This window comes from Rutilus rutilus, assembly GCF_951802725.1.
Source record: "Rutilus rutilus genome assembly, chromosome: 12".
Taxonomy (NCBI): Eukaryota; Metazoa; Chordata; class Actinopteri; order Cypriniformes; family Leuciscidae; genus Rutilus; species Rutilus rutilus.
In genome coordinates this window covers 9,490,331-9,511,438 of record NC_140217.1, presented here as the reverse complement: position 1 = coordinate 9,511,438, position 21,108 = coordinate 9,490,331, and the positions used below count along the sequence as shown (strand labels likewise).

At 41.1% G+C, this 21,108-nt stretch overlaps 1 protein-coding gene across 16 annotated transcripts in view; it reads right to left on the bottom strand.

The window, feature by feature from the left end:
- The window catches only part of baz2ba (bromodomain adjacent to zinc finger domain, 2Ba), an 83,961-nt gene extending 63,196 nt beyond the window's left edge, over nucleotides 1-20,765 (bottom strand). For 15 of the 16 annotated variants that reach the window (XM_084425327.1, XM_084425338.1, XM_084425336.1 and 12 more), the window contains exons 1-2: nucleotides 20,336-20,765; nucleotides 7,372-7,415 (exon numbers count right to left, since the gene is read on the bottom strand). The gene's annotated coding sequence lies outside the window, so the exon portion shown is untranslated. The remainder of the gene's footprint in view (nucleotides 1-7,371; nucleotides 7,416-20,335) is intronic. The other variant, XM_084425335.1, reaches the window with a different exon arrangement.
- Between the last annotated feature and the right edge of the window lie 343 nt (nucleotides 20,766-21,108).

The following is a 21,108-nucleotide window of genomic DNA, read 5'->3' as shown; positions in this document are numbered from 1 at the left end:
TGCCCCCCTCTTCCCTGGACCATCTGCACGCCAAACCATCCGTCCCTCCCCCCTGACACTCCAGACCCTTGTGAGCTGTAAACAATAGCCAGATATGATGGAAAAACGTTCTTGTTGTATCTGTGGCTCTAAACCACCACCCTGATTAGTGACAGACCAATAAATCCATACTTCGCAATTTTGAAATTATCATCACGCTGGCCGATAATCATGTTTTTTCTGTTGTGGTTCCCCATTGTGTCACTTCTGAAATCTAATTAGTTTTGTGATGTTATAATTTTGTTTTTTATAAATAAAATCCTTGTATAAATGTAGCTATTGTGCACTGGTGCTCATGTGGGTGATGCTGATTCGAGTCTACCTGGCATCATTTCCCAATGCTGTTTCCTTCTTTTGAGCATCCATTTCCCACTATCCCTATAAGTAAAAGCGTCAAAAATGCCCGAAATCGCACGTAGAGACCCCTACCACCGCACACGAATCAGCAAACTTTATCGCTTCTGTTTCTAAGACTCCATACCCACCTCTCTTCCTGTTTTTTCTCCGTCTCAGCCTCTCTTTCTGTAATGACCTCCCTGAGGTCCAGTATCTCAGCTCTCTCTCTATTTCCAAGAGGTGAGGGAGGTTCTACGAACGCACACCCAGAGTAATGAGCTCTCCCTGGACACCCAGAATACAAAAAGCCCCTGATATGCAGTGAGAATCTCCCCGGACCACCCTGGATCCAGATCGGCCCGGCTCCGGCACTCTACAGCTCTGAGCTTGGGGCCTGCCATGGGTTCTCTCTAAATACCCCAGGCCAAGGGAAAGGGACCCCTGGGTAGCTTGCTATTCCAGGGTTGTGTGTGTGCGTGTGTTTATGTCTAGGAGTGTGAATGAGATAGGTGTGAGAAAGTGTGTGGTTGGTGTGAAAGGTGTGTTTATGAGGGGTCAAATCTCGGTGTGTGAGAGAGTGGGGCAGTTTGATTCAATAGAAACTCTTTAACCTTCTCTGAGGGCCCCCAACCTCCCCAAGAGCCCCTCTAACTGCCCTTAACCGCCCGATTCCTCAGGGAGTTTGGAGGGACGCCCGCCGGCCGACCTCAAAAACACACACCCCCTCATCGCACCTCATACACACACATTTTTACACTCTAAATGGAACATAAACCCTACAGAGTAAAGCATGTAAGCTGTGATGCTGATTTTTCTTCGCACAACACACACAGTTTATGGCTACTGTTCAGTAAGTGTCATAAGTGTGTGTTTGGATCCACAGCCAGCACGTCAAATCTGTGGCAGTAAAGCAAAGCCACTCCTTTTTATATTTGCCCTTCAAAAAAAGACATAAATAATGGCCTGTGTGTGTGTGTGTGCTCCCTTGAGGTGCGCATCCTGTGCTGAACACACACAGCGAGAGAAGGAGAGATGGAGAGAAGATGAGCACAGAGCAAAATGAAGGAAGAGCAGGGAAAAAAACAGAGGTGGGGAGAGGAATGAGAGGGCTCACACACACACACTCCCTCTGCGTGCAACTGCGGTGTAAATGTCATCATGTACACAGTTTATCCTCTGTGTGAGCGAGAGGTGCAGATGAAGGGAGAGAGCAAGAGAGAGGAACGAGCGAGCCCACTGCAGAGAGGTAGATGGGAGCACACAGCCTCTTTTTCTGTTTGTTCATTAGTATTCCAGCACTCACTCCTTCAGATCCGTCCTCACGCCGCTTTTAGCATCAGCACGGGAAAACACACACACACACACAAACACATACACCAGCACTAGAAAGAGATTAGCTATGTTCTGTGTTTTGCCAATCTACCAAACCATCTCAAACTCTTGTCGCTTCAAACGCAAAGAAAATACTTCACAATCGCGAGACAATAAATCCTACACGCTGTTTACGGAAATAAGTTCACCCAGACTAATTACATGACATAATGTGATCAAGTCTAGACATTTTGACGGATGCTGATTTGTAGAATCACTTTAGTGAGAAGATATTAGAGTTGGGGTTGTAGTTTTTTACTATTGGTTTTGAGTGGCCTTGGTCTGGGTCTCAGCTTATGGTCAGACAAGACAGTAGTCTGTCTCCAATGTACTTAAAGTCTTTGCTATTAATTAGAGTTTATAAGAATTCTATGGCAATTTCGACAAATGCTGTACACATTGATGTCCAATGGCTTTTTAAAAAGCATTACAGGTGCACAATATTTTTAGATTGTGAAAACTATTACTTTTGTCATATAAACAACCTAATTTAAGTTAAAACATCTTACTAGCATTTTTGATTTTTCATAATTTTTATAGGCTACATTTTGACGATGATTTAATGTTACTCCTCACTATAATGAAGGTTTTACATTTAGACATGTCTGAATTTTTTATACCATGGTTACAAAAATTGCAAACCTCATAAAATGAATGGAAAATAAACAAGTAAACACAATAAGAACACAATATTACCTCAGACTAAATATTTAGTTTGACCTGGAGGGTGGTTAGAAAATACCTGAATTTCTTTTCTAACCACCAACCTCCACAACCATTTACTGAAAAGGAAAAAAATATATTCATGGAAAGTCCCAGATATTACCCAAGCTGTAAAAAGTTCAGCATTTTTTTCTATTCCAGTTGATTGGTTGACTGGATGGTCTTTGTCAGAATCTAGGCCTCAAGGTTCCTATTCTTGACCTGGGTTTTAGTGGGTCTACAACTGAACTGGAGGCAAACTCTAAAAGGCATTTTATGTTAAATATTGTCTGATGATTTCCATTGTGTATTGTTTGTAAATTAACAAAGTTGTGGCATCTAAAGAAAGCATTTCAACTTTTTCAAGTAAATGGCTTGAAAGCGTTTAAAAATGGCATTATGGAATGTCAAGGAATAAGCTGTTTCAAGGGAGACGGTGAGAATGTTCATTTACCCACTGAGAATCAAATACTTTTCACTTAACTGTTGCTTGCTTAATGGTAGAAGTGGCTGCAAGGAGAAAGCCTGAAGGTGACTGCTGGTTACTTCCGAGCCGTTCAGTAAGTTTTTAAGAGCAGCGCCGATAAAACCCTTGTCCTTTTATACTGAGCTGCTCTGAAAAGCCCCAAGGCTGTGTGTCCGTTTTAATTCTCAGATTCGCTTCGTGTGTCGGTTTTTCAACAGTAGGTGTTATGGAACATCAGGATACCCAAAAGTTTGGATACCGGTAGGTTGGTCTTAAGCTATCTGCAATCCAAAAACATGGTAACCACGTTGACACGCCTACATGGTGCCACAGTGTTTAGCAGAACCACAATAAACAAATAGTTTGTTTCCATTATTTCAAAAGGACACCTGTCTTAGGGTTGGGATCGCCAACTTAAAACATTTGTGTTGTTGAAGCAAAATATGCGGATTCGTGCGGAGCATTGGCGAGATGAGCACTGCCTGCTGTGGCTGTGTCAGTTTAGCCAGTGCACTATTTGTCAGTTTGTTGTAGGTGTAGTGTATTGTAGCGATTCTGATGTGGATAGGGTGGTATTATTGGATGGATCTCCACGGTAACAGGGCGGGTGAAACTCAATCGGAGTCTCTGAATGTCGCTCACTTAGATGGCCACCCGCTGATCCTGACCTTCTGGATGTTTTTCCCCTTCTCCTTTTCTCTCTCTCTCTCCCTCCCGCTCTCTCAGACCTGTCTTCTAACTCCTCTATTTAATGTATTCATCTATCTATGTTTCTAGTTGTAATGGATACTAGAGTGTATACATGTTCTGATACTGTTATTTTTGGCTTATGTTGTCATTGTGCTGCCATTTTAAAGCACAACGGCATCAGCAAATGAATAGCATCTATCCACTTTTTAACCTGCATGAAAAGATGTGTATTATGTGTGTAGGTGTATGGAGCCATAGATGAAGAAACACTGTGGGGGGCTTGGCTAAGACAAGATAACAGGAGATTATGTTTATGATATGTTCTCTGAACATTAACTGCCTCATCTAACTAACTCGTTCTTTCTCTCTGAGGAAGATTCCGTATTTATTGCTGTACCCTCCAGTACAGTCAGAATCAGCATGGCCACATGCCCTGGCCAGGGCATTAATATGTAAGACAAGAAGGAACCGTAAAATTGCAAGCGGCAAACGGAGGGAGAGAAAAAACAAAAGGGACCAATGACAGACACTTGAGGCACCCCCATTTCTCCTTCGCTGTGTGTGCACATATGTGTGTGTGTCCAGCATTTTGTACTGAGGTAATAACTCTCACCAGGGATCTTGAGGGCCCAGCAGAGTTCAGGCAGGGGTCCATTACACCTTTCACACACACATGCACAAAATCCAGCAAGCCTGCATTATTTGTATCAAACAACCGGTATGTTTTGCCTCTGACGCAAAAGTATAGACACAATCCTACTGCACAGCACCAGCAATGAAAACAGACCCCTCTACCATGATTCCTGCTCAAGATCCAGCAGGAAGTATGAGCTATGAGCCGTCCCCAGGGACGCGGGAAAGAGAAAGAGAGAGAACAGGAGCATGACACTGCCTGGCCAAGATCTATGCTCAAACACACTCTTTTGCCTCTTTTTTTTCCCTTTCACCACCCTCTTTTGTCTTCCTTTGCTTTCATTTTTCATTCTTTCTCTACTCGAAATAAAGAGTAGTAGGTTACACTGAACATACTCATATCCACTTTGTGCAGAGAAATGCCATTTCCTCTGCTTTATTATTCTCTTTCCCCCTCTGTGGGAGGCTGGGAGGAAAGTTTGCTTTGAAGAGAGAGGGTTTAACATGTGCGCTAATAAATAGCTGGTTTGCCCCTGGGCAAGATTGGAAGAGCTCAGTTCTCTCTCTTTTCTATGTAGTCTCCAGCATTTTCAGTGACTACAACTTATAACCTTCATTTCAGAACGAAAAGGATAGAGGAGTGTTTTTCCTCGATATGTCCTGACAGACCTGATTTTACTCTTCAGTTTCAACTATCCAAAGAGACTGGTTGATATTCTCTCCATCCATAAACTTTTGTAATTCCCTCTGGGTGCTCAAGCAGTGTTTAGTTTTGTTCCGTCCTCTCTTTTTTCCTTATAACTGATACTCTTGCAAGGCTTCAGTATGCTTTTGTTTAGTTTCTAATATCAGTTAACACAAGGTATATTTGTTTTAATGCATTTGGCAGACACTTCTATCCTGAGCAACTTCATTCACATTTTATAATTTCATGAATTTTATCAGTTCATGAATCAAACCGATGACATTGGTGTTGTCGTGCTCTCTGAGCTACAGGAACACTTTGAAAATTAAAGTGAAAAATAAAAAAATTCAAATCTATTAAAAATTATAACTGAAATGATTACGTTGTGTAAATTACACATTACAAATCAAATTAAGTCACAATTAACTGCCTATATCAATATTCGCTGATAAAATTTTAAATAAATCAAACATGTTACATTACTGTGGTAGAAGAGTAAACCACTGAATAATAAAGGTTACAGAAAGTGGATTTATGAGCCTATCACTGACCTACAGTCCACAGCAATCCAGTCTGTAATTGAGTCACCAATCTGTCCAAGTTTATTTTATTTTTTCATTTATAAATGCTGAATTAATGCTGTTTTTAAGATGCTGTTTTTTATTTTTTGCTTCCAGTGTTTAGTTTTATTTATATACTACTATTGTGCTTATTAATATTTTGAAATGGCTTTTAATTTTTTTATTTGCAGTTTTCATTTTAATTACAGTTTTAGCAATTTTGTTATGTGCTTTGTTGATTTTAATTAATTTTCATAATTGTACTATTAAACTTTGTCTTATTTCAGTTAATTGCCATGGCAATATTTCTCAATTTTTGATCTTCATCTAATATTTATACTTTATTTCAATTACCCAAAATGATTTTTAATAGTCTTAGTTAACAATAACAACACTGTTTAAGATGCATCTCTGCTCCATATTTTCCATCCAGCTGATTTTGAAAGTAAGGGAGACTGGTGCGGGATCCATTGCTGCCTGCACTCAGTAAATGTGGTTTGATGAGGCACATTGCCTGTAAGTCAAAGGCCATAATTAAATGTGTAGATTCCTTAACCACCTTATTTTTTTGTAATTAATTGTAGTAAATGAAGGTGTTGACAGCCCTAAAAACAACAAGCCTTTTTCTATTTTTTCTAACTTTTCTAGGGCAATGCCTAAGCATTAAAAGGACATGCATGGTGTTGCCTTCATACAGGAATGTAAGCGTGATTCATGCTGAAATCCTGGCCTGTGTCGCCTTCACTAAACGAGCAGAGCCGCTGAGCACGGATGACCCTTCACGCCTTCCTACAATTCCCAGAAATCAATGCTCGGATGGAGCTTCCATTACCATTATTGATGGCTGAGACGGTGGCAGTGACTGCTGCCAATGTGAGAGGCCGCAATGATGTGTAGCTGAGAGCCCGTCCTTGTCTCGCTGTCTTTGTCTGCCAATTTTCTGTCTATCTCTCTCTATTTTTCCCTATCCCACTCTCTCCTTCTTGCCATCCATATATTTCTTTCCATATATATTGTTTCCTCTGGAGTGTGAATGGAACACTTCTCTAATAAAAGTAATCTGTAAGCCACCACACACACACACACACACACACACACACACACATCTGAGGAAGCACTTGGTCTACACACAGCTGCATGTTCACCTGAGGCAGCTGCAGTCCGTTTCTCAGTCTTTAAGCACTCCAGAACTCAAACTCTACATTGTCACTTGTTAGTGGTAGAGACAGAGAGAATGAGAGGGAGGAGGAGACAGCGAGAAAGTGGAAAGAAATGTCCTTGTATTTCTGTCACTCTCTGAAACCACCAGGGAGCTGGGGAATGAAACGATGCAGCCGAGCAGAGAGCCCTGAGAGGCTGCCGCCCGCCTAGCATCACCGCTAACACCGCGACCAGCATCCGTGCTACCAATTAGCCTGAGCCCACACAGGGAGAGAGAGAAACCGGCTGATTTGTTTGTTCCAAAGCACAAACTGTCTTCACCGCAGCGGTTCGTTCAAGAGACTCGGCTGTGAAAATGAACTGCCAAATTAAAGATCTTTACAAATACAAAAAAAACAAAACACAAAGCACGCTTAAGAAATGTCAACCTAACAATTGCCTTTGGAGAGCTTTGTTTCAGCTAATTGGGAGGGAGAAGGGTGAAAAGAGAAGCTCACATCCTAAGAACGAAATTAAATTAGGTTTAAATCAGCTGAATCTGTGTTCAACCTTTTCGGTAACAGCGTCCAATTACCCAAAACAAACACAAAGGTGCATAACCGTGACAAATGACTTCAAAACTGGAAAACTGGTCTTGCAACAAATGCAAAGTCACAGAATGAAGGTTTAAAAAAAAAAAAAAAAAAAGATGACAACTGGCTATTAAGCATTATAGTATGAATACTCACTGAGTGGGAGTGTCCTCAGCTGTGTGACATCACTGCTTGTCCACCTGTAGCAGACCAGAGAGGAAAAAAAAGAGAGAGAGAGAAGTGTTTTAATGGCACATTTGGTCACTAAACAGAAACAAAACTGAGATAAACTGCCCTAAATAAGACTTAATAAGCAGCTTGGCCCCAAGGGGAAAAGTCTACGGCAACAGGTTTCAGTTTTGTGGCTAGAATAATACAGAGTGTTTACACCCAACCTGTGGCTGCCTAACTAAGAAAAATGCATGCAAACGTACACAAAGACACTGACAACCACTTTTCACAAGCCCACACACGCAAAGCAAAAACACATGAATGTGTGAATGCTCATACACGCTCCTGGTTCCGTCTTTTTCCTGCTAAACCTGTTGGAATTACAGCAAGGCTTTAAAACCCAGGGTGTGTGGGACAATTTTCCAAGCACACACTGTGCAGAAAACCAGCCTGCTCCAGTTTCCTCACAGCATTTGTGTGCATTTCTCTCTGTTTGTGTGTGCGCGCTTAAGAATTATCAGGAACATCACAGCACAGACACACAAAGGTGAAACAGACACACAAATCAGATTCGGTTTCCAATCTCCTCAATCTGCACAGATAACAAGTTGCAAATACACACGCTGCTCAGAAACAAACGCCGCATGCACAAGAAAAAAAGCTAAAACAAATTACTACCACAAACGAACAGCAGACACACTCAGCAGAGTAATCTGTGCACAGATGGAAATGTTTTAAAAAACTAAAAAGAGGAACTAACTGCCCGGCCAGAGTTAGAAGTCTGGAAGAGTTTACCACTGTTTGCTACACACTGAACCAGGCTGTGACTGACAGCATCCACGCGTCAATCAAAATACGACTCATCCGTCCACGGTGGAGGCGCTCCATCACCGCAGTGACCAAGGACACGTGCGCCGTTAGAGCTGATGTCACGGGGGGGGGGGGGGGGGGGGGGAGAAATCAGTCGTAATGACAGCTCAGAGAGACGAAGACTGAGATAATGGCGAGCACACTGGTGGGGTTGATCATTTTCTAGATGATGCGTACAGCCTGATCATTATACCAAAAACACGGCGCTACAGCAAACAAAGGCCGGAATGTGTTTGTAGTGGGGCGCTCTACGAGTGCTGAGCTCTCCCCAAACATCTTCATCCATCCTGAGGACCAGCTAATCAAAAACGTCTTGACGCTACATTTTTTTTTATTGACTTGCCTAGGGGGAGGAATTTAGATTAAATGATAACGCACCCCCTTCGGATAGACTAGAAACTGTGCGCAGCTGTGAGGATGGTGTGCGAGGAGAAAAGACGGGAGGGAGGTTTTTTTTTTTCCCTTTCTTCTCCAGGTTGATACTTCCTGACGGAGGAGCCGGTCCTTTAGGGAGCACCTTGCCACGACTGCAGACGTTTAGCTCCAACCCTTCAGAGAAACACAGGCAAGTCCCGACAATCTATCTCCCGTGGAATCGTCTCACCCGTCCAGTTTCAGGAAACTGATCCCTAAATAGAAGTGATTCATCTTTTTTCATACAATATGAGCACACACAGCACAAAGAGACTTCTCTTTCCTTTTCTCTCGCTTTCTCATCTCTTTCTTGCTCTCTCCCTCTCTTTGCTCTGTATGATTCAGTGTGGCTGCAGGGCAGAGTCTTTTATTGCTGTATTATGCCCAGCTGAAAGCTGACAAAATGGAATCTGTGTGTGAGTTCTGTGACTGGGAAAAAACAGCCTTGGACCAGATCTCTTTCTCTCTTGTTGATAATCTTATTCTTTCATCATTAGGAATGTGGATTCTCCAGGAGACAGTATCGAGTGAAGAATGGAAGAGAAAAAAAAGATGAATACAGACGGAAAAAAGACATGGCCATCCAGAGGGTGAAAAAAAAATCCTAATACCTGGAAACACTTCCTCAAAAATGGCCACCAGACAATTAGCTCCATCTGAGAGAGAGGAGGGGGTGGGCTATAACTTAAACTGCCCACACTGGAGGTCATCACTCACACGCTAATGGAAGAACCGTGCTACACACACACACACACATAGAGTCGCTCTCTCTCTCACACACACAAGGACACCGCAATCGTCTTTGAACGGATTGCTAAACACTACAGTAATTTTGCTTTACATTTGTGGTAAAAGTTCATCTGTACAGAACACAGCAACTCGTGACAATAAGGCCAAATTAATATTCAACCCATTTCCTATCCTCGCTTTCCTTCACCTTTGAAGTCTGGTGGAAATGAAGACCAGATGGAAGCAAAAGGAAGAACAAGAGTGAGCAAAAGAGAGAAAAAACACCCATGTGTCTCCACATGGAATGGAGCGCTTTTCAAACAAAGGTACAACATGTGGGAAAGTTTCTGAAGCTCTGCATCGCCAGACACGGCAGGAACAGAAAACATGTTTTAGGCACTCCAAGACACGAAAACAAACAAACTAATGGGAAAATGGTCAGAGGCTTTACTTTAGGTTAGCCTATAAGTGAAATGCTGTAAAATGCGTCCAAAATGCAAAGTCTTACAAGAGCGTTTGAGAGCATTCACTTAAAAGGTTTATTCACAAGTCAGTCAAAGGAATCTCATGATGGTGCATGTCGTGTTTCGAAATGTTTCTCGTTGGTTGAGATGCCTCATGCACACACATTTAATGGTCTTTATGACGATATGACAAAGTCATAACTGCAGTATGTTAAAGTAACTATAGTTACATAACACAATTTGTCTCTTAAGTTTATATACATTTTCTCTTAAGTTTACTTAAATACTAAAGTGTTTAAAATAAAAAAAATATATAGCCTATAAAAAGAGGAGATAGATAGATACAATCATAAAAATATTTTAATACTGAATTTACAGACATTATTACTGTTCTTTTCATCTGGTCATCTTTTGTGATAGTTGTATCCCAAATATAGTCAGGCCCTCAATTGTCCACCTGAGTGGCAAAGCAGGATCACAGCAAAGCCAATTTGGGAGAGAACTTGAATATGCAAAGCATGAAGAGAAACCAAATAACGTATAGAACTTAACTTATAGAACCTAGAAGACTAAAGCCGGGCTCAGACTACAGGAGTTTTTAAATCTTAACTGACTGTGTCCCAGGACGCGATTTTTTTCTCAGAATGTCAGGAGTAAATCGGGTATTAATCAGCCTGAAACTCCTGTAGTCTGAGTCCGGCTTTATATACAACTATTAAAAGGTTACATACTAGGGGTGTAATGGTTCTCAGTAAAAAAAAAAAAAAGCCTAAAACAGACTGTCTATCGATAGGCAAATTCTGGCTTCCCCTAAACCTTGTTCAATGCAAGTGCTGTATGCTCTAAAATAAAGTCATTTACGCCGTCATCACATTGATAGCGTGCGAGCGCAGGTGAGATTTGAACATCACAAGTTGCTCATTTAAGCCTTTTCAATTAAAACATTCAAGAGCAAGAAGATGCGAATTAGAACTCGCGCACGTGCTGTGAGAAAAGCGCGCTCATCCGAAGCACGCACATGGAAAGCCACATCTCAGACAGCGTGCAAATATTGAGTTCTCTTTCAAGTCTTGCACTTGAACAGGCAAATTCACACGGAAATTATGTCAACATGCCCGTCTTGGCAAGTATCCTAGCAAACATAGTAAGTTATGTCTTAAGTGATTGTAAACTGTCGAGAAAGACAGTTTTTTTTTCAAAGAATTCAGAATTTTTTAATCAAACAACAGAAGACAGGGAAATCGCTCACTGCTCTTGACTGAATAGCTTTTGTAAATGTAATAATGATTAATCTTTATTTATACAGTGAAGATTTTTGCAATATTGTTTTACAACTGATTTTTTGTGTTTTTTTGCTCTATTGTATTTATTTGTGCTGTTGCTTGTAGTTTGATTATTTGTTCTCATTTTCTTTTTATTTGACAGTAGACTTTTTCCCCCTAAACATAGCACATACAGAACCCTACTGAAACCCTTAAACCGTGACCCTTAAACCGTAATGAAAACCGAACCGTGAGTAATATGAACCATTACACCCTTATTACATTCAGTCATTGATGCTTGTGGCGGCAACATATGGCACTATGAACTAAGGCAAACATTTGTGTAAATTCAGTTATTATTTTGTCTAGTGGAATCCATCTGGGAAATGCATTTTTATTATCTCTCTTATCTTTTTTTTTAGATAAATATCTTGCAAATAATAAGTACAGTATAGAACACTAAACAGCATAATACTAAATCTAACCTGTTACATTTTGTTAAACGACAAAGAGACAGTGAGCCTCTGTAATCTAAACAGCGTCTAAGTATCATTGTAATCAACTTTTTAAGGCCACTTTGTATCAAGCATAGTATATACTAATACTGGCAAAATACCACCAATTAAAAAAACAAAGATAACAGCCATACATGTGACCATATTATTTGAACAACATGTACCCTAATTGAGGGTCCTGAACAATAACACTGGCAGTCAAAAGTAGCCGATCACAGATTAAACGCTGTCCGAGAATTAAGTTAAGCGCCAAAGAACGCAAAGCAGCAGAATACCATGTAATCAAACAGGCCTTGAGATTTCTCTGCGTGAAGGTCAATCCCGCTGCCTATGCAGCTGTCACGCCTTCCCCTCAAACACACGCACACATATGAAGAAACACACTGACACACACAAACCAACCAGATAGTCATCTATCATCGCTAAGCTCAACACACCCTACATGAAAGCTCTCGCCAGCAACCTGACATCAATCCGGTGAAGAAGTAGCAGGGACAAAAATGGCTGCCTTTTTTAACGAATATAAAATATGTTTCTAACAAATATTACAACATATTAGGAACAGTAGCAAGATGCAAATGAGAAAGGTGATCAGTGTTGTTGATAGCAGGTTGGCTCAAGGCAATACAGTATAGAAGCCCACTACACTGTTCTGGTAAATCTTCCGCCATCCTCATGATGACGTTCTTTCTTCTGTGGAACATAAAATATATTCTTATGGTTTTTGTCATGGATTAGAATGCAAAGTTTAACTATCATAGAGTGAATGTTCATCATTTACACAGGTTTTTAAGTCTTGCCAGTTTAATCATTTAAGCGAGTTTAAAGCATTCAAGCACAAGACGATGCAAAAAAGCTTACATAGAGCCGTGCAGACAGCACGCAAACACTGAATTCAGATCACTTTTCCCTCTTTTTGTGCTTGAATGGACAAATACATGTCAAAATGCCTGTCTTGGTGAGTATCCTTAAAAAAGTAAAAAATTGCTAAGCCTATGTCTTAAGTGAATGTCAACAGCGTATTATTACACTGGATCCGTGCATTAGGTCTTAAAGTGACAGCAGCCTAATATAACTGCTGTCTTCTATGTCAATAATGTTAATCAAACAACAAAAGAGAAAGAAAAAAAAATCACTTTTGTAGCATTAACAAAGATTCATTATATTTCATTTTTACCCTATCATTGTTACCTGAAAAACATAAAGCACTGTTTGATTCATTTGTATCTTTGTTCTATTGAAATTTAACTATGCTTGTAATTTGTTTATTATTTTCTATGCAGATGCACTCGCCTACAAAATCACCCCAATCATTCTAGAGAATGATTAATTTGTTCCAAATAGAGCCATTCAAGTCATCTGGTGAAATTCATAACGTAATATATCACAGAAAAACAAAATATCACATTTACCATTTCCATTTATGGTGGTGTTGGGATGTTCAGTTAGGTAGCGTGTTCAGCTATTGTGCTGGGTTGTGTGGCGGCATGTTAAGCCAACATTACAGGGTTGTTGTAGTGGCTTAAGTTGTTTTGCTGGGTCATGGTGCTTTGCTAATTGTGTAGTGTTGGCTTGTGGTGGTTTTTTGAGCATGGTTTTAGGATGTTCACTCAAGCAGTGTGTTGAGCTGTTGCGGTGGGTCATCGGGTATGGTGTTGAGCTGTTGTGTTACATGATGGTGGGGGTTTGAGCTGTATTGTTGAAGTGTTTGGATGTTCAGTCAAGTGTCATGTTGGTCTTGTATTGAGTCACCTGTTGGTGGGTTGGGCTAAGGTGCTGGGTCATGCAGTGGTCTATTGGGTGTGCAGTGTTGAACTTTGTGTTGCTAATGCTATGTTCAGTCAAGTGCCATATTGAGGTGTTGTGTTGGATCATCTGGTGGCAGGTTGGGCTGTAATGTTGGGCAATGGTTGTGTGTTGAGCTGTAGTATTAAGTTTGTGTGGTGTTTTGTGTATTGAGTGGTCTATTTTGCATCCTCTGGTAAGCAGTAGTGTTGTGTTGAGCTAAAGTTTTGGTTCGTGTGGGTGGTTTGTAAGTGTGTAGTGTTGGGTTATGGTGGTGCACTGATGTTCAGTCAAGTGGCATTTTGAAGTGATGTGTTGGACCTGTAATGTTGGGTTAATATAGTATGTTGAGCTGAAGTATTAAGTTGTGTGGTGGTTTGTTGAGATATGTTATGCGGATGTTCAGTGGCGTGTTGAGCTGGTCTGTTGGGGTTTAGTGGTGTTTTGAGCAGTTGTATTGGGTTGTGTGTTAGGCTTTAACTTTGAAGTCAAGGTGATGGCTGAATAAGATGACTGAAGGAAGTGGAGATGAGCTCTAGACTGAATGCATTGTTTTCATGAAAGATGCTGTTGCTCCTGCTGCACGCTTAAATTAGCTGGCAGTGTTTGGATTACACCAGGGAGCTCTCACACAGGATTTATTCTAGCCTGCAGGAGCAAAGGATATTTCCATCTCTACACACACACACACACAGATGCACAGTCACCCGTATGTGTGTAGCCTACACACACTAAGACACACTCAGATAAAACCCTAAGAGCACAAAACAAGGCTTTTGGTTACGAAGGTGCTCACACACAGAGCGTGGTCAAATAAGGATGCACTGCTCACTCTACCATTCATTTAATCCTTCGCCCTAGAATGTGTCCATATGATCCTCTGCCATCAGAACACACATACAGATATACTTCCACGCAATAATACACACTAACACTTGAAGGACTCAACAAGAGGCTCTTCATGGCCTCCGGATCTGGCTTCTTCTAGTGCTATTGCCAAGTTTACAGACTGCTCATATTACAGACGGGTTTCACAGCTTTCTACCCATCTAACAGAGATAAGAGTGATAGAAACTGAGAGAAAGAGAGAGCCAATGCAGTGACTTTCCTTTCATTTTGCATGTCATGTGAAATAACCACACCGCAGTCTGTTTCACTGAAAAATCTGATGACACAAACACTCTTTCGCTACCTAAACACCCTGCAGTCCTTAACCTTATCTCTTTACATGATTACATTATTTAAACAAAGAATCGCCGTCCGTTCCAACCTTAAACAAAGCAGCCTCAGCCTAATTTCTAATGACTGAGACAGACGCCCCCCCTCAAAACACACACGCACACATATTTGTTGCGGGTCGATGAGCATGAGGCCTGCTGAAGCGCCTAATCCCACGTCTGTAGACTCCAGGAACACACCACGATGCACCTTCAAGCGAACGCAGATTAGAACCCTTAATCCAGCTCTCTCAATCTGGAGATCTTTTTATAAAACCTCGCAGCTAATCCAACAGAGGTTTGTTTACTGTTCAAGACCTAGTTTAACCCAGGCTACATTATTTTACAAAAAAAAAAAAGACCTTTACTTTGTGTGTCATGCCAGGGTTAAATAGCTGGTATCACCCACTAAACTGCTCTATTAACCATAATTCGGCAAAGAAATGTTGTAAGAGATCAAAAAAGTCTTACATAAAATGTGAGAGCAAGCAACTTAACACAAAACAAAAAGGCTTTGCTTCGGTTTCCAAAGTACATTACGCTGTCAGCTGAAACGATTCTATTTTCAAACCTTTTTCTGTCTCTGTCTCCATCTCATCCCTGTCATTTCGTGGGCCTTTCTGCGCAAATTAAAAATTTAGAAATTCTTGCTGTGCCGAGGTGCTCTTTGCCAGCGCAGCTAAAATGAAAAGGCTTTGTGGTGGCAGTGACCAGATTTTAAATGCAGCGAGATCAATAAATAAGAGGGGGCTGCTTGAGCACAATCTCTGAATGTCTTTGAGTGTGTATGTGCGTGAGGGTCAAATACTGCATGTCCTGCAGTCAGCTGTCACAGTGCAGTAGATTCTCTCCCATCCCACAGCTCTCGCCAAATCCCACCAAGCCTCCCTTTTGCCCTCTCCCACAAGAGGAGCATCATTGCTGCCATTCCTGAAATCTTGGCTATTTCTACTCTGGATGCAAATATAGCGATAAGCACTAGAACAAATAGGCCAAACTACTGGCATTTCAAACACGGGCTCCATTATCTCAGCAGGGGGACTGGAGCGCCGCAGTGGCAACCCACGGCACAGGCGACATGACAGTCTCCTGGAGGGCAAACAACACCGGAGACACAAGCAGCGCGGGGTGGAAAAAACAGCCCTCATCTCTCCAGAATACTCCTCTGCCCGGAATCACTAATGCACTCAAACCCTCATTGAGGAGCTGAGAGAGATAGAAAGAAAGAAAGAGAGAGAGAGAGAGAGGGGGGTAGATGGAAAGCAGAACAACAGGCGTACAGAAAGGTTTCAGAATGACGACCTTCAGGTGTCAAGCATGAGATCGGCTTCGATGATTAACAGCAGAACATGGAGACGCTGGTGGAAAGATACACACGTATTCTGAGCGTGCACTTCCCGAAGCTTAATTCCTTACTGTGAAGTTACAGCAAAGGAGATTTTTCTTTCTCAAGTCTCGATACGAAGCCTTTCTTGAGGGAAAAATCAACCCTTTCACCTTGTCTGTGAAAAACAAGCGCTCAGACAGCCTAACAAAAATAACCTTGAGTTTCATCAGGGATATTCTCACATTGAATGATAAACAGAGGCCCGAGGGACACTGAACCAAAAAGCAGCTAATTGCCTGCCTCTGAAATTCGGCCCCTGTGTCCTCTCTGTGTTTATCTGAAAACAGAGTCAGTTTGGTGTGACCCGCTTCAGCTGCTGGTAGAAAAGCTCATTCATTTAACTGTCCGCAGAAATGCGAATCTCCGGCTCGTTACCACGGACTGGCAGGCTAAAGGTAAAGAAGATCATGTTTGCGACACAATTATCGAGTCTGCTGCGACCGACTTGCGCTTCTGCTGACACACACAGTTGTCTCCCGAACGCTAATGTTCGCGCTAAACTGCAACCCACATAACCTGCTATTATCTAAGAGCCAACTGTTGAGAGGAAATTCTACAATCAAAGCTGTTTGCTAACGACAAAATAAATCATTAGCCAAGTAAGGCAAGATAGAGATGCACTTATCCATGATACTGTTTAGCGTCATGCCAACTGTTGTCTCACCAAGCAGCGCGGGGAAGAATATCTGTCAGTATTTACAAGGTGATTTGCCAAGTCGTTATGAGTGCAAGGACGCAACCTGCTCTGAAAACAAATTCAACGCTGACCTTCCGGCATCGAGTGTATTCAGGGCTGATTCATTTGGCAGTTACTGGCCACACACACGGCACACCACAGCTTGTATAATCAAGCCTGTGCTTGAGTTTGAGCTCTTTAAATGACAGGTGTTATGATCAGGTGAGAACTTCTCGCTGCCTTGGACTTTTATGGGACGGTTAAATCAACTAACAATCGAGACTGAGCTTTCCAGAGTTCATTCAAATCAATTTCACCATTAACACAGCAATGATTGATGCGGGATTAAAAAACTAAATCAATGGGTTCCACTGAAGATGCTGCAAATAATTTGTCTGCATCCAGATTGACGCTGGGGGATGTTTTTACTTCTGCTTTTGTTCGTCTTCCTTCTTATTTTGATTGAACACTGGTCCACCTTGCCCTGATTTTTGTGCCAATGCAAGGACCTATTTATAGTCCGCCACAGACTAAACTTTATTTTATATATATATAGTTATTCAAATCATAGCAAATGTTGTTTATCATAGCATAGTTATTTAAATAATTAATTGTGTTCTACATTGTAAGTACAGAAAGAAAAAAAAGTTTCAAAAAAACATTCATTTACCAAACAGAACCCAGGCTTGAAGAATTCTCTGAAAGGTTATAAAGTAAGTTGTTAAAGTGAAAAGCACAATGTTATACACTGCAGTTGACTATTATTTCATCTAATCCAATAAGATGTAGAATGAAACCCCGTAGAGCCATTTCGACTATGAGACGCACCAGGGCTGTGCGCGTTAACTGCTCTCCAGTCATTCATATGCATCAGCATGAGTGAATTTCCAATAAATTCAAATCATCTTTAAATGAACCGCACTGATCAGTGCCCGGTTTCGGAGGAAGTGTGATTATAAACTCAAACCCTATGCATTTGGGATCGTCTGCGCTAAACTTGTACTGGATTCGACAGATTCTGCACCCGAGACCCATTTCCTACAGCCCACATTTCTCATAATCAGCTCATTACACTACAAACATTTGTTGTTGTGAGAACAACAAAGACATGCAAACAGAGCTTAAACAAGATCCGTCTAAAGATCGCAAATTAAACTAATTCCTAGATATGAACATCTTCTCACAGGCCTAACCCATATCCTGTCGGGAAAACAACAAACATCCTGGGCAGAAACGTGTGACTGACACTCTAACCCTGAGCAAAGTTCATTTTTTTCCTCTTCGCAGCCACAGACATCTAGGGGTCTGGGTGTGCTTGAGAGAGCACAGTGTGAGATCCCTTCAAACCTCAACAGCACAAACAGGCCCTGACAGATTTGCTCTCCCTAATTCGAGGTAAGAAAAACAGCACAAGTATAAAAGAGATATTCTATGTGCTCTCAATAAGCACAAACACACTCGCAACGAAAGAAAAAAAAAAGCATCCAACAATAGACATTTCTAATGGAAGAAGAGAGTGGGTGAGACTGTTCCGTTTCAATTCACTGATACCGCTAATGGCTTCTTAGCGGTTCCATGAAATCAAGCAGCTGTCAAGGCGATGCATCAGGAACAGGGAGGAAGAGGCGGCATTCCCACAAGAGAAAAGCATCACGTCAGGATGTTTGGCTAAACATCTGCTCCCCTGCTCTCATGGCTTTAGCAGCAGCACATACTCAGACAAAGAGATGGGAGGTGGAAACACTGACTTCTCCATTTGAGGCATTCTGTAAAAACAACAGCCTGCTCCATGCATAATGACTAGGGCACTGGGCTAGATGAGACAGAGCCCTACTGATACAAAACAGACAGTCCAGCCATTTAACCAGCTTATGGCGAGCCTGAGGGTTTTGCATTGCTGATCGCTAATTGTAAAAAGTTCATGACATACATAACAGTCAGAAACTTTTAAATATGTAGGCTAACACTTTCTTTTTGAAGCTGAAGTGGACTGTTCATTCACAAACCACAACTAATTTATTGAGGTAAAACTATCATTACTTCTTACACATTAGGAGGTCAACTGTAAAGTAAATCTCTGTATGTGTGGAGGCTATACGTGCACAAATAAAATATAGCATATAGGCTAGGCTGTATACAAAAGTAGCTACATAAGATAGTCACAAGAACATAAGTCTTCTAAATGAGGAAATGATTGTACAGTGAGACCATAATTATTAACCTCGTGAGCTATAAATTCATGTGACTAACTCAAATAGGTCTGATTTCCTAATTCAGAAAGGATCAAAATACGATTCAGGTCACTCGAGGAAAAATCTCTGAAATGGATGTGAAACCTCAGTTTACTGATTCATCCTTTACAACATGCAGTAAGTAACAAAATCCCCTCATGGAAATTCTGAAATTTCTAAACTGTGAGGTTCATTGTAAAATATCTCAATTTGAAACAAAGAAAAGACAATAAACAGTTCACCTCACTAAATGACATCATTACATGCTGATGTCATTCATTCCACCTGTAAACACCGAATCATTAAACATCGCGTATAATTCTCAAGACCGCATCAAATGTTTGTTTTTATTCACCCAGAGTCATTCCAACACCAAACCTACCCTCAAAACAGAGTTTTACAGCAATGTCAAGCGAGATAACAAATTCGACGCCTTCTGTGCAAAACATCACATTTTACTTAAACTTCACATGACGTCACCGCTACCACATAAGACATTTCTAAACTTTCTGCCTGTAACGACATGTGCAGGTCGAGTCCTAAGATTACACAGATCCGCCAGTTAAAATTAACCAAGATGGCGTGAGGCTTGTTGTTTAGAGGGCAGAAAAAATGGAGGATATTGTAATATACACAAAGGGATAAATTTCAACAACTCGGCCAGGCGGCAGCTGCTGCTCTTTAAGGAAGCAACAAAGATAAGAGCAACGCGAAGCTCCAACTCAACACCAGCGACCCACTCCGACTAAGCAGGCGATTTTCTCGTCGAAAACACACAACTATGTGCTTTTAACGATTTATATCAAAAGGAATTGTAAAGTAAATGCTTTATAGTGTTGTTTAAATGAAGAGCTGTTAGCTTTTGCCATCATCTGAGAGACGGACATTAAACAGACCAAAGGTAGCTTCAGCTCCTCCAAGTGACTCTCCCGCATCGCCCTTTTCAAATAAGCCCTCTAAAATCAAATATTGCATTTTTACGTCCCCAAATGAACGATTGGGAAGCGTTTGCTCCTTTGAAACATGTTTGGATACATTCAGGAGTGCTTACAAATAGTTTACATTTAAAAAACGTAACAGTTAAAGCGCACGCGAGGGGGCACAAAGGCAGATTCCTATTATGAAGTCACAACCCCCGCGCGCAACATTGTGTCCACTCGTAAAGTTTTGCTATATTTGCAGTCGTATCGGAATATTTCTCTCGATCGGCTCTTCTCGACAACGCCGTTGAAACGGTTTCGACAAGTTTTGCGCTTTTTACGCTGAAGGGACGCGCGTAGCCAACCTAAAGAAACTATCGAGTTAGCAACCCTCGCTAAGAAATCAAGCCAGCCAGCGACACAACATTGATTCTCCAATGAAATAACTGATCCAGCTCTCAATAAATTCAAAAACTTACCCTTACTTTTGACACTTCGTGTAATTCCGTCTCGATCGGGTTCGAAGTATCACTTCAGGTAACGTTGCTCTTTGTTTTCCTATTTCGATTTGCTTTTGGAAGAGGCCAGTGTAGCAGGAGATGATGAAGAAGGGAATTGGGCAGTAATTGAGTCTCGGTGTGTGTGTGTGTGTGAGTGAGTGAGTGAGTGAGTGACTGCGTGTGTGAGTGTGTTTGTGTGTGTGTGTTAGTTACGAACAGCAGATTGAAGGAGAGTCCTTTCAAGGTTTATTCTGCCTCACTTCAAGGAATCAAAGTGACGTCAGCGGACAATAATTAAACGATAAAACTTTTATTCGCTGCGAATAGGCAAAAGTATGTAAGTGTCCGAAATATGCACGTTGCGCGCTGTATTTTCAGCATCGTTACTCATTCTAAAACATCTGTCAATGACATAGATCCGAAAACGCTGTAAGGGTTTTTTTTTTTTTTTTTTTTTTTTTTATGCTAAAGGTTGTCATGCTTTTTTTTTTTTTTTTTGGAGACGATTTCAGAAGTGTTATCTGTTCATAGTAATTATTGGTATTATGAATTGACAATATTTACATAATGGCTGAGCATTGTTTTGAATTTGCGTCGTGGTGGTGGTGGTGGTGGGGGGGGGATGTCATTTGTAATCAAGTTAAATCATCATTTATCAAAATTGGCACATAGTGTGTAAAAGTTCAAAGCAGCACATGTTAATGAGATTGTGCTTTCAAATGAATTTGAAGACATTTTAGAAGTACAATAGC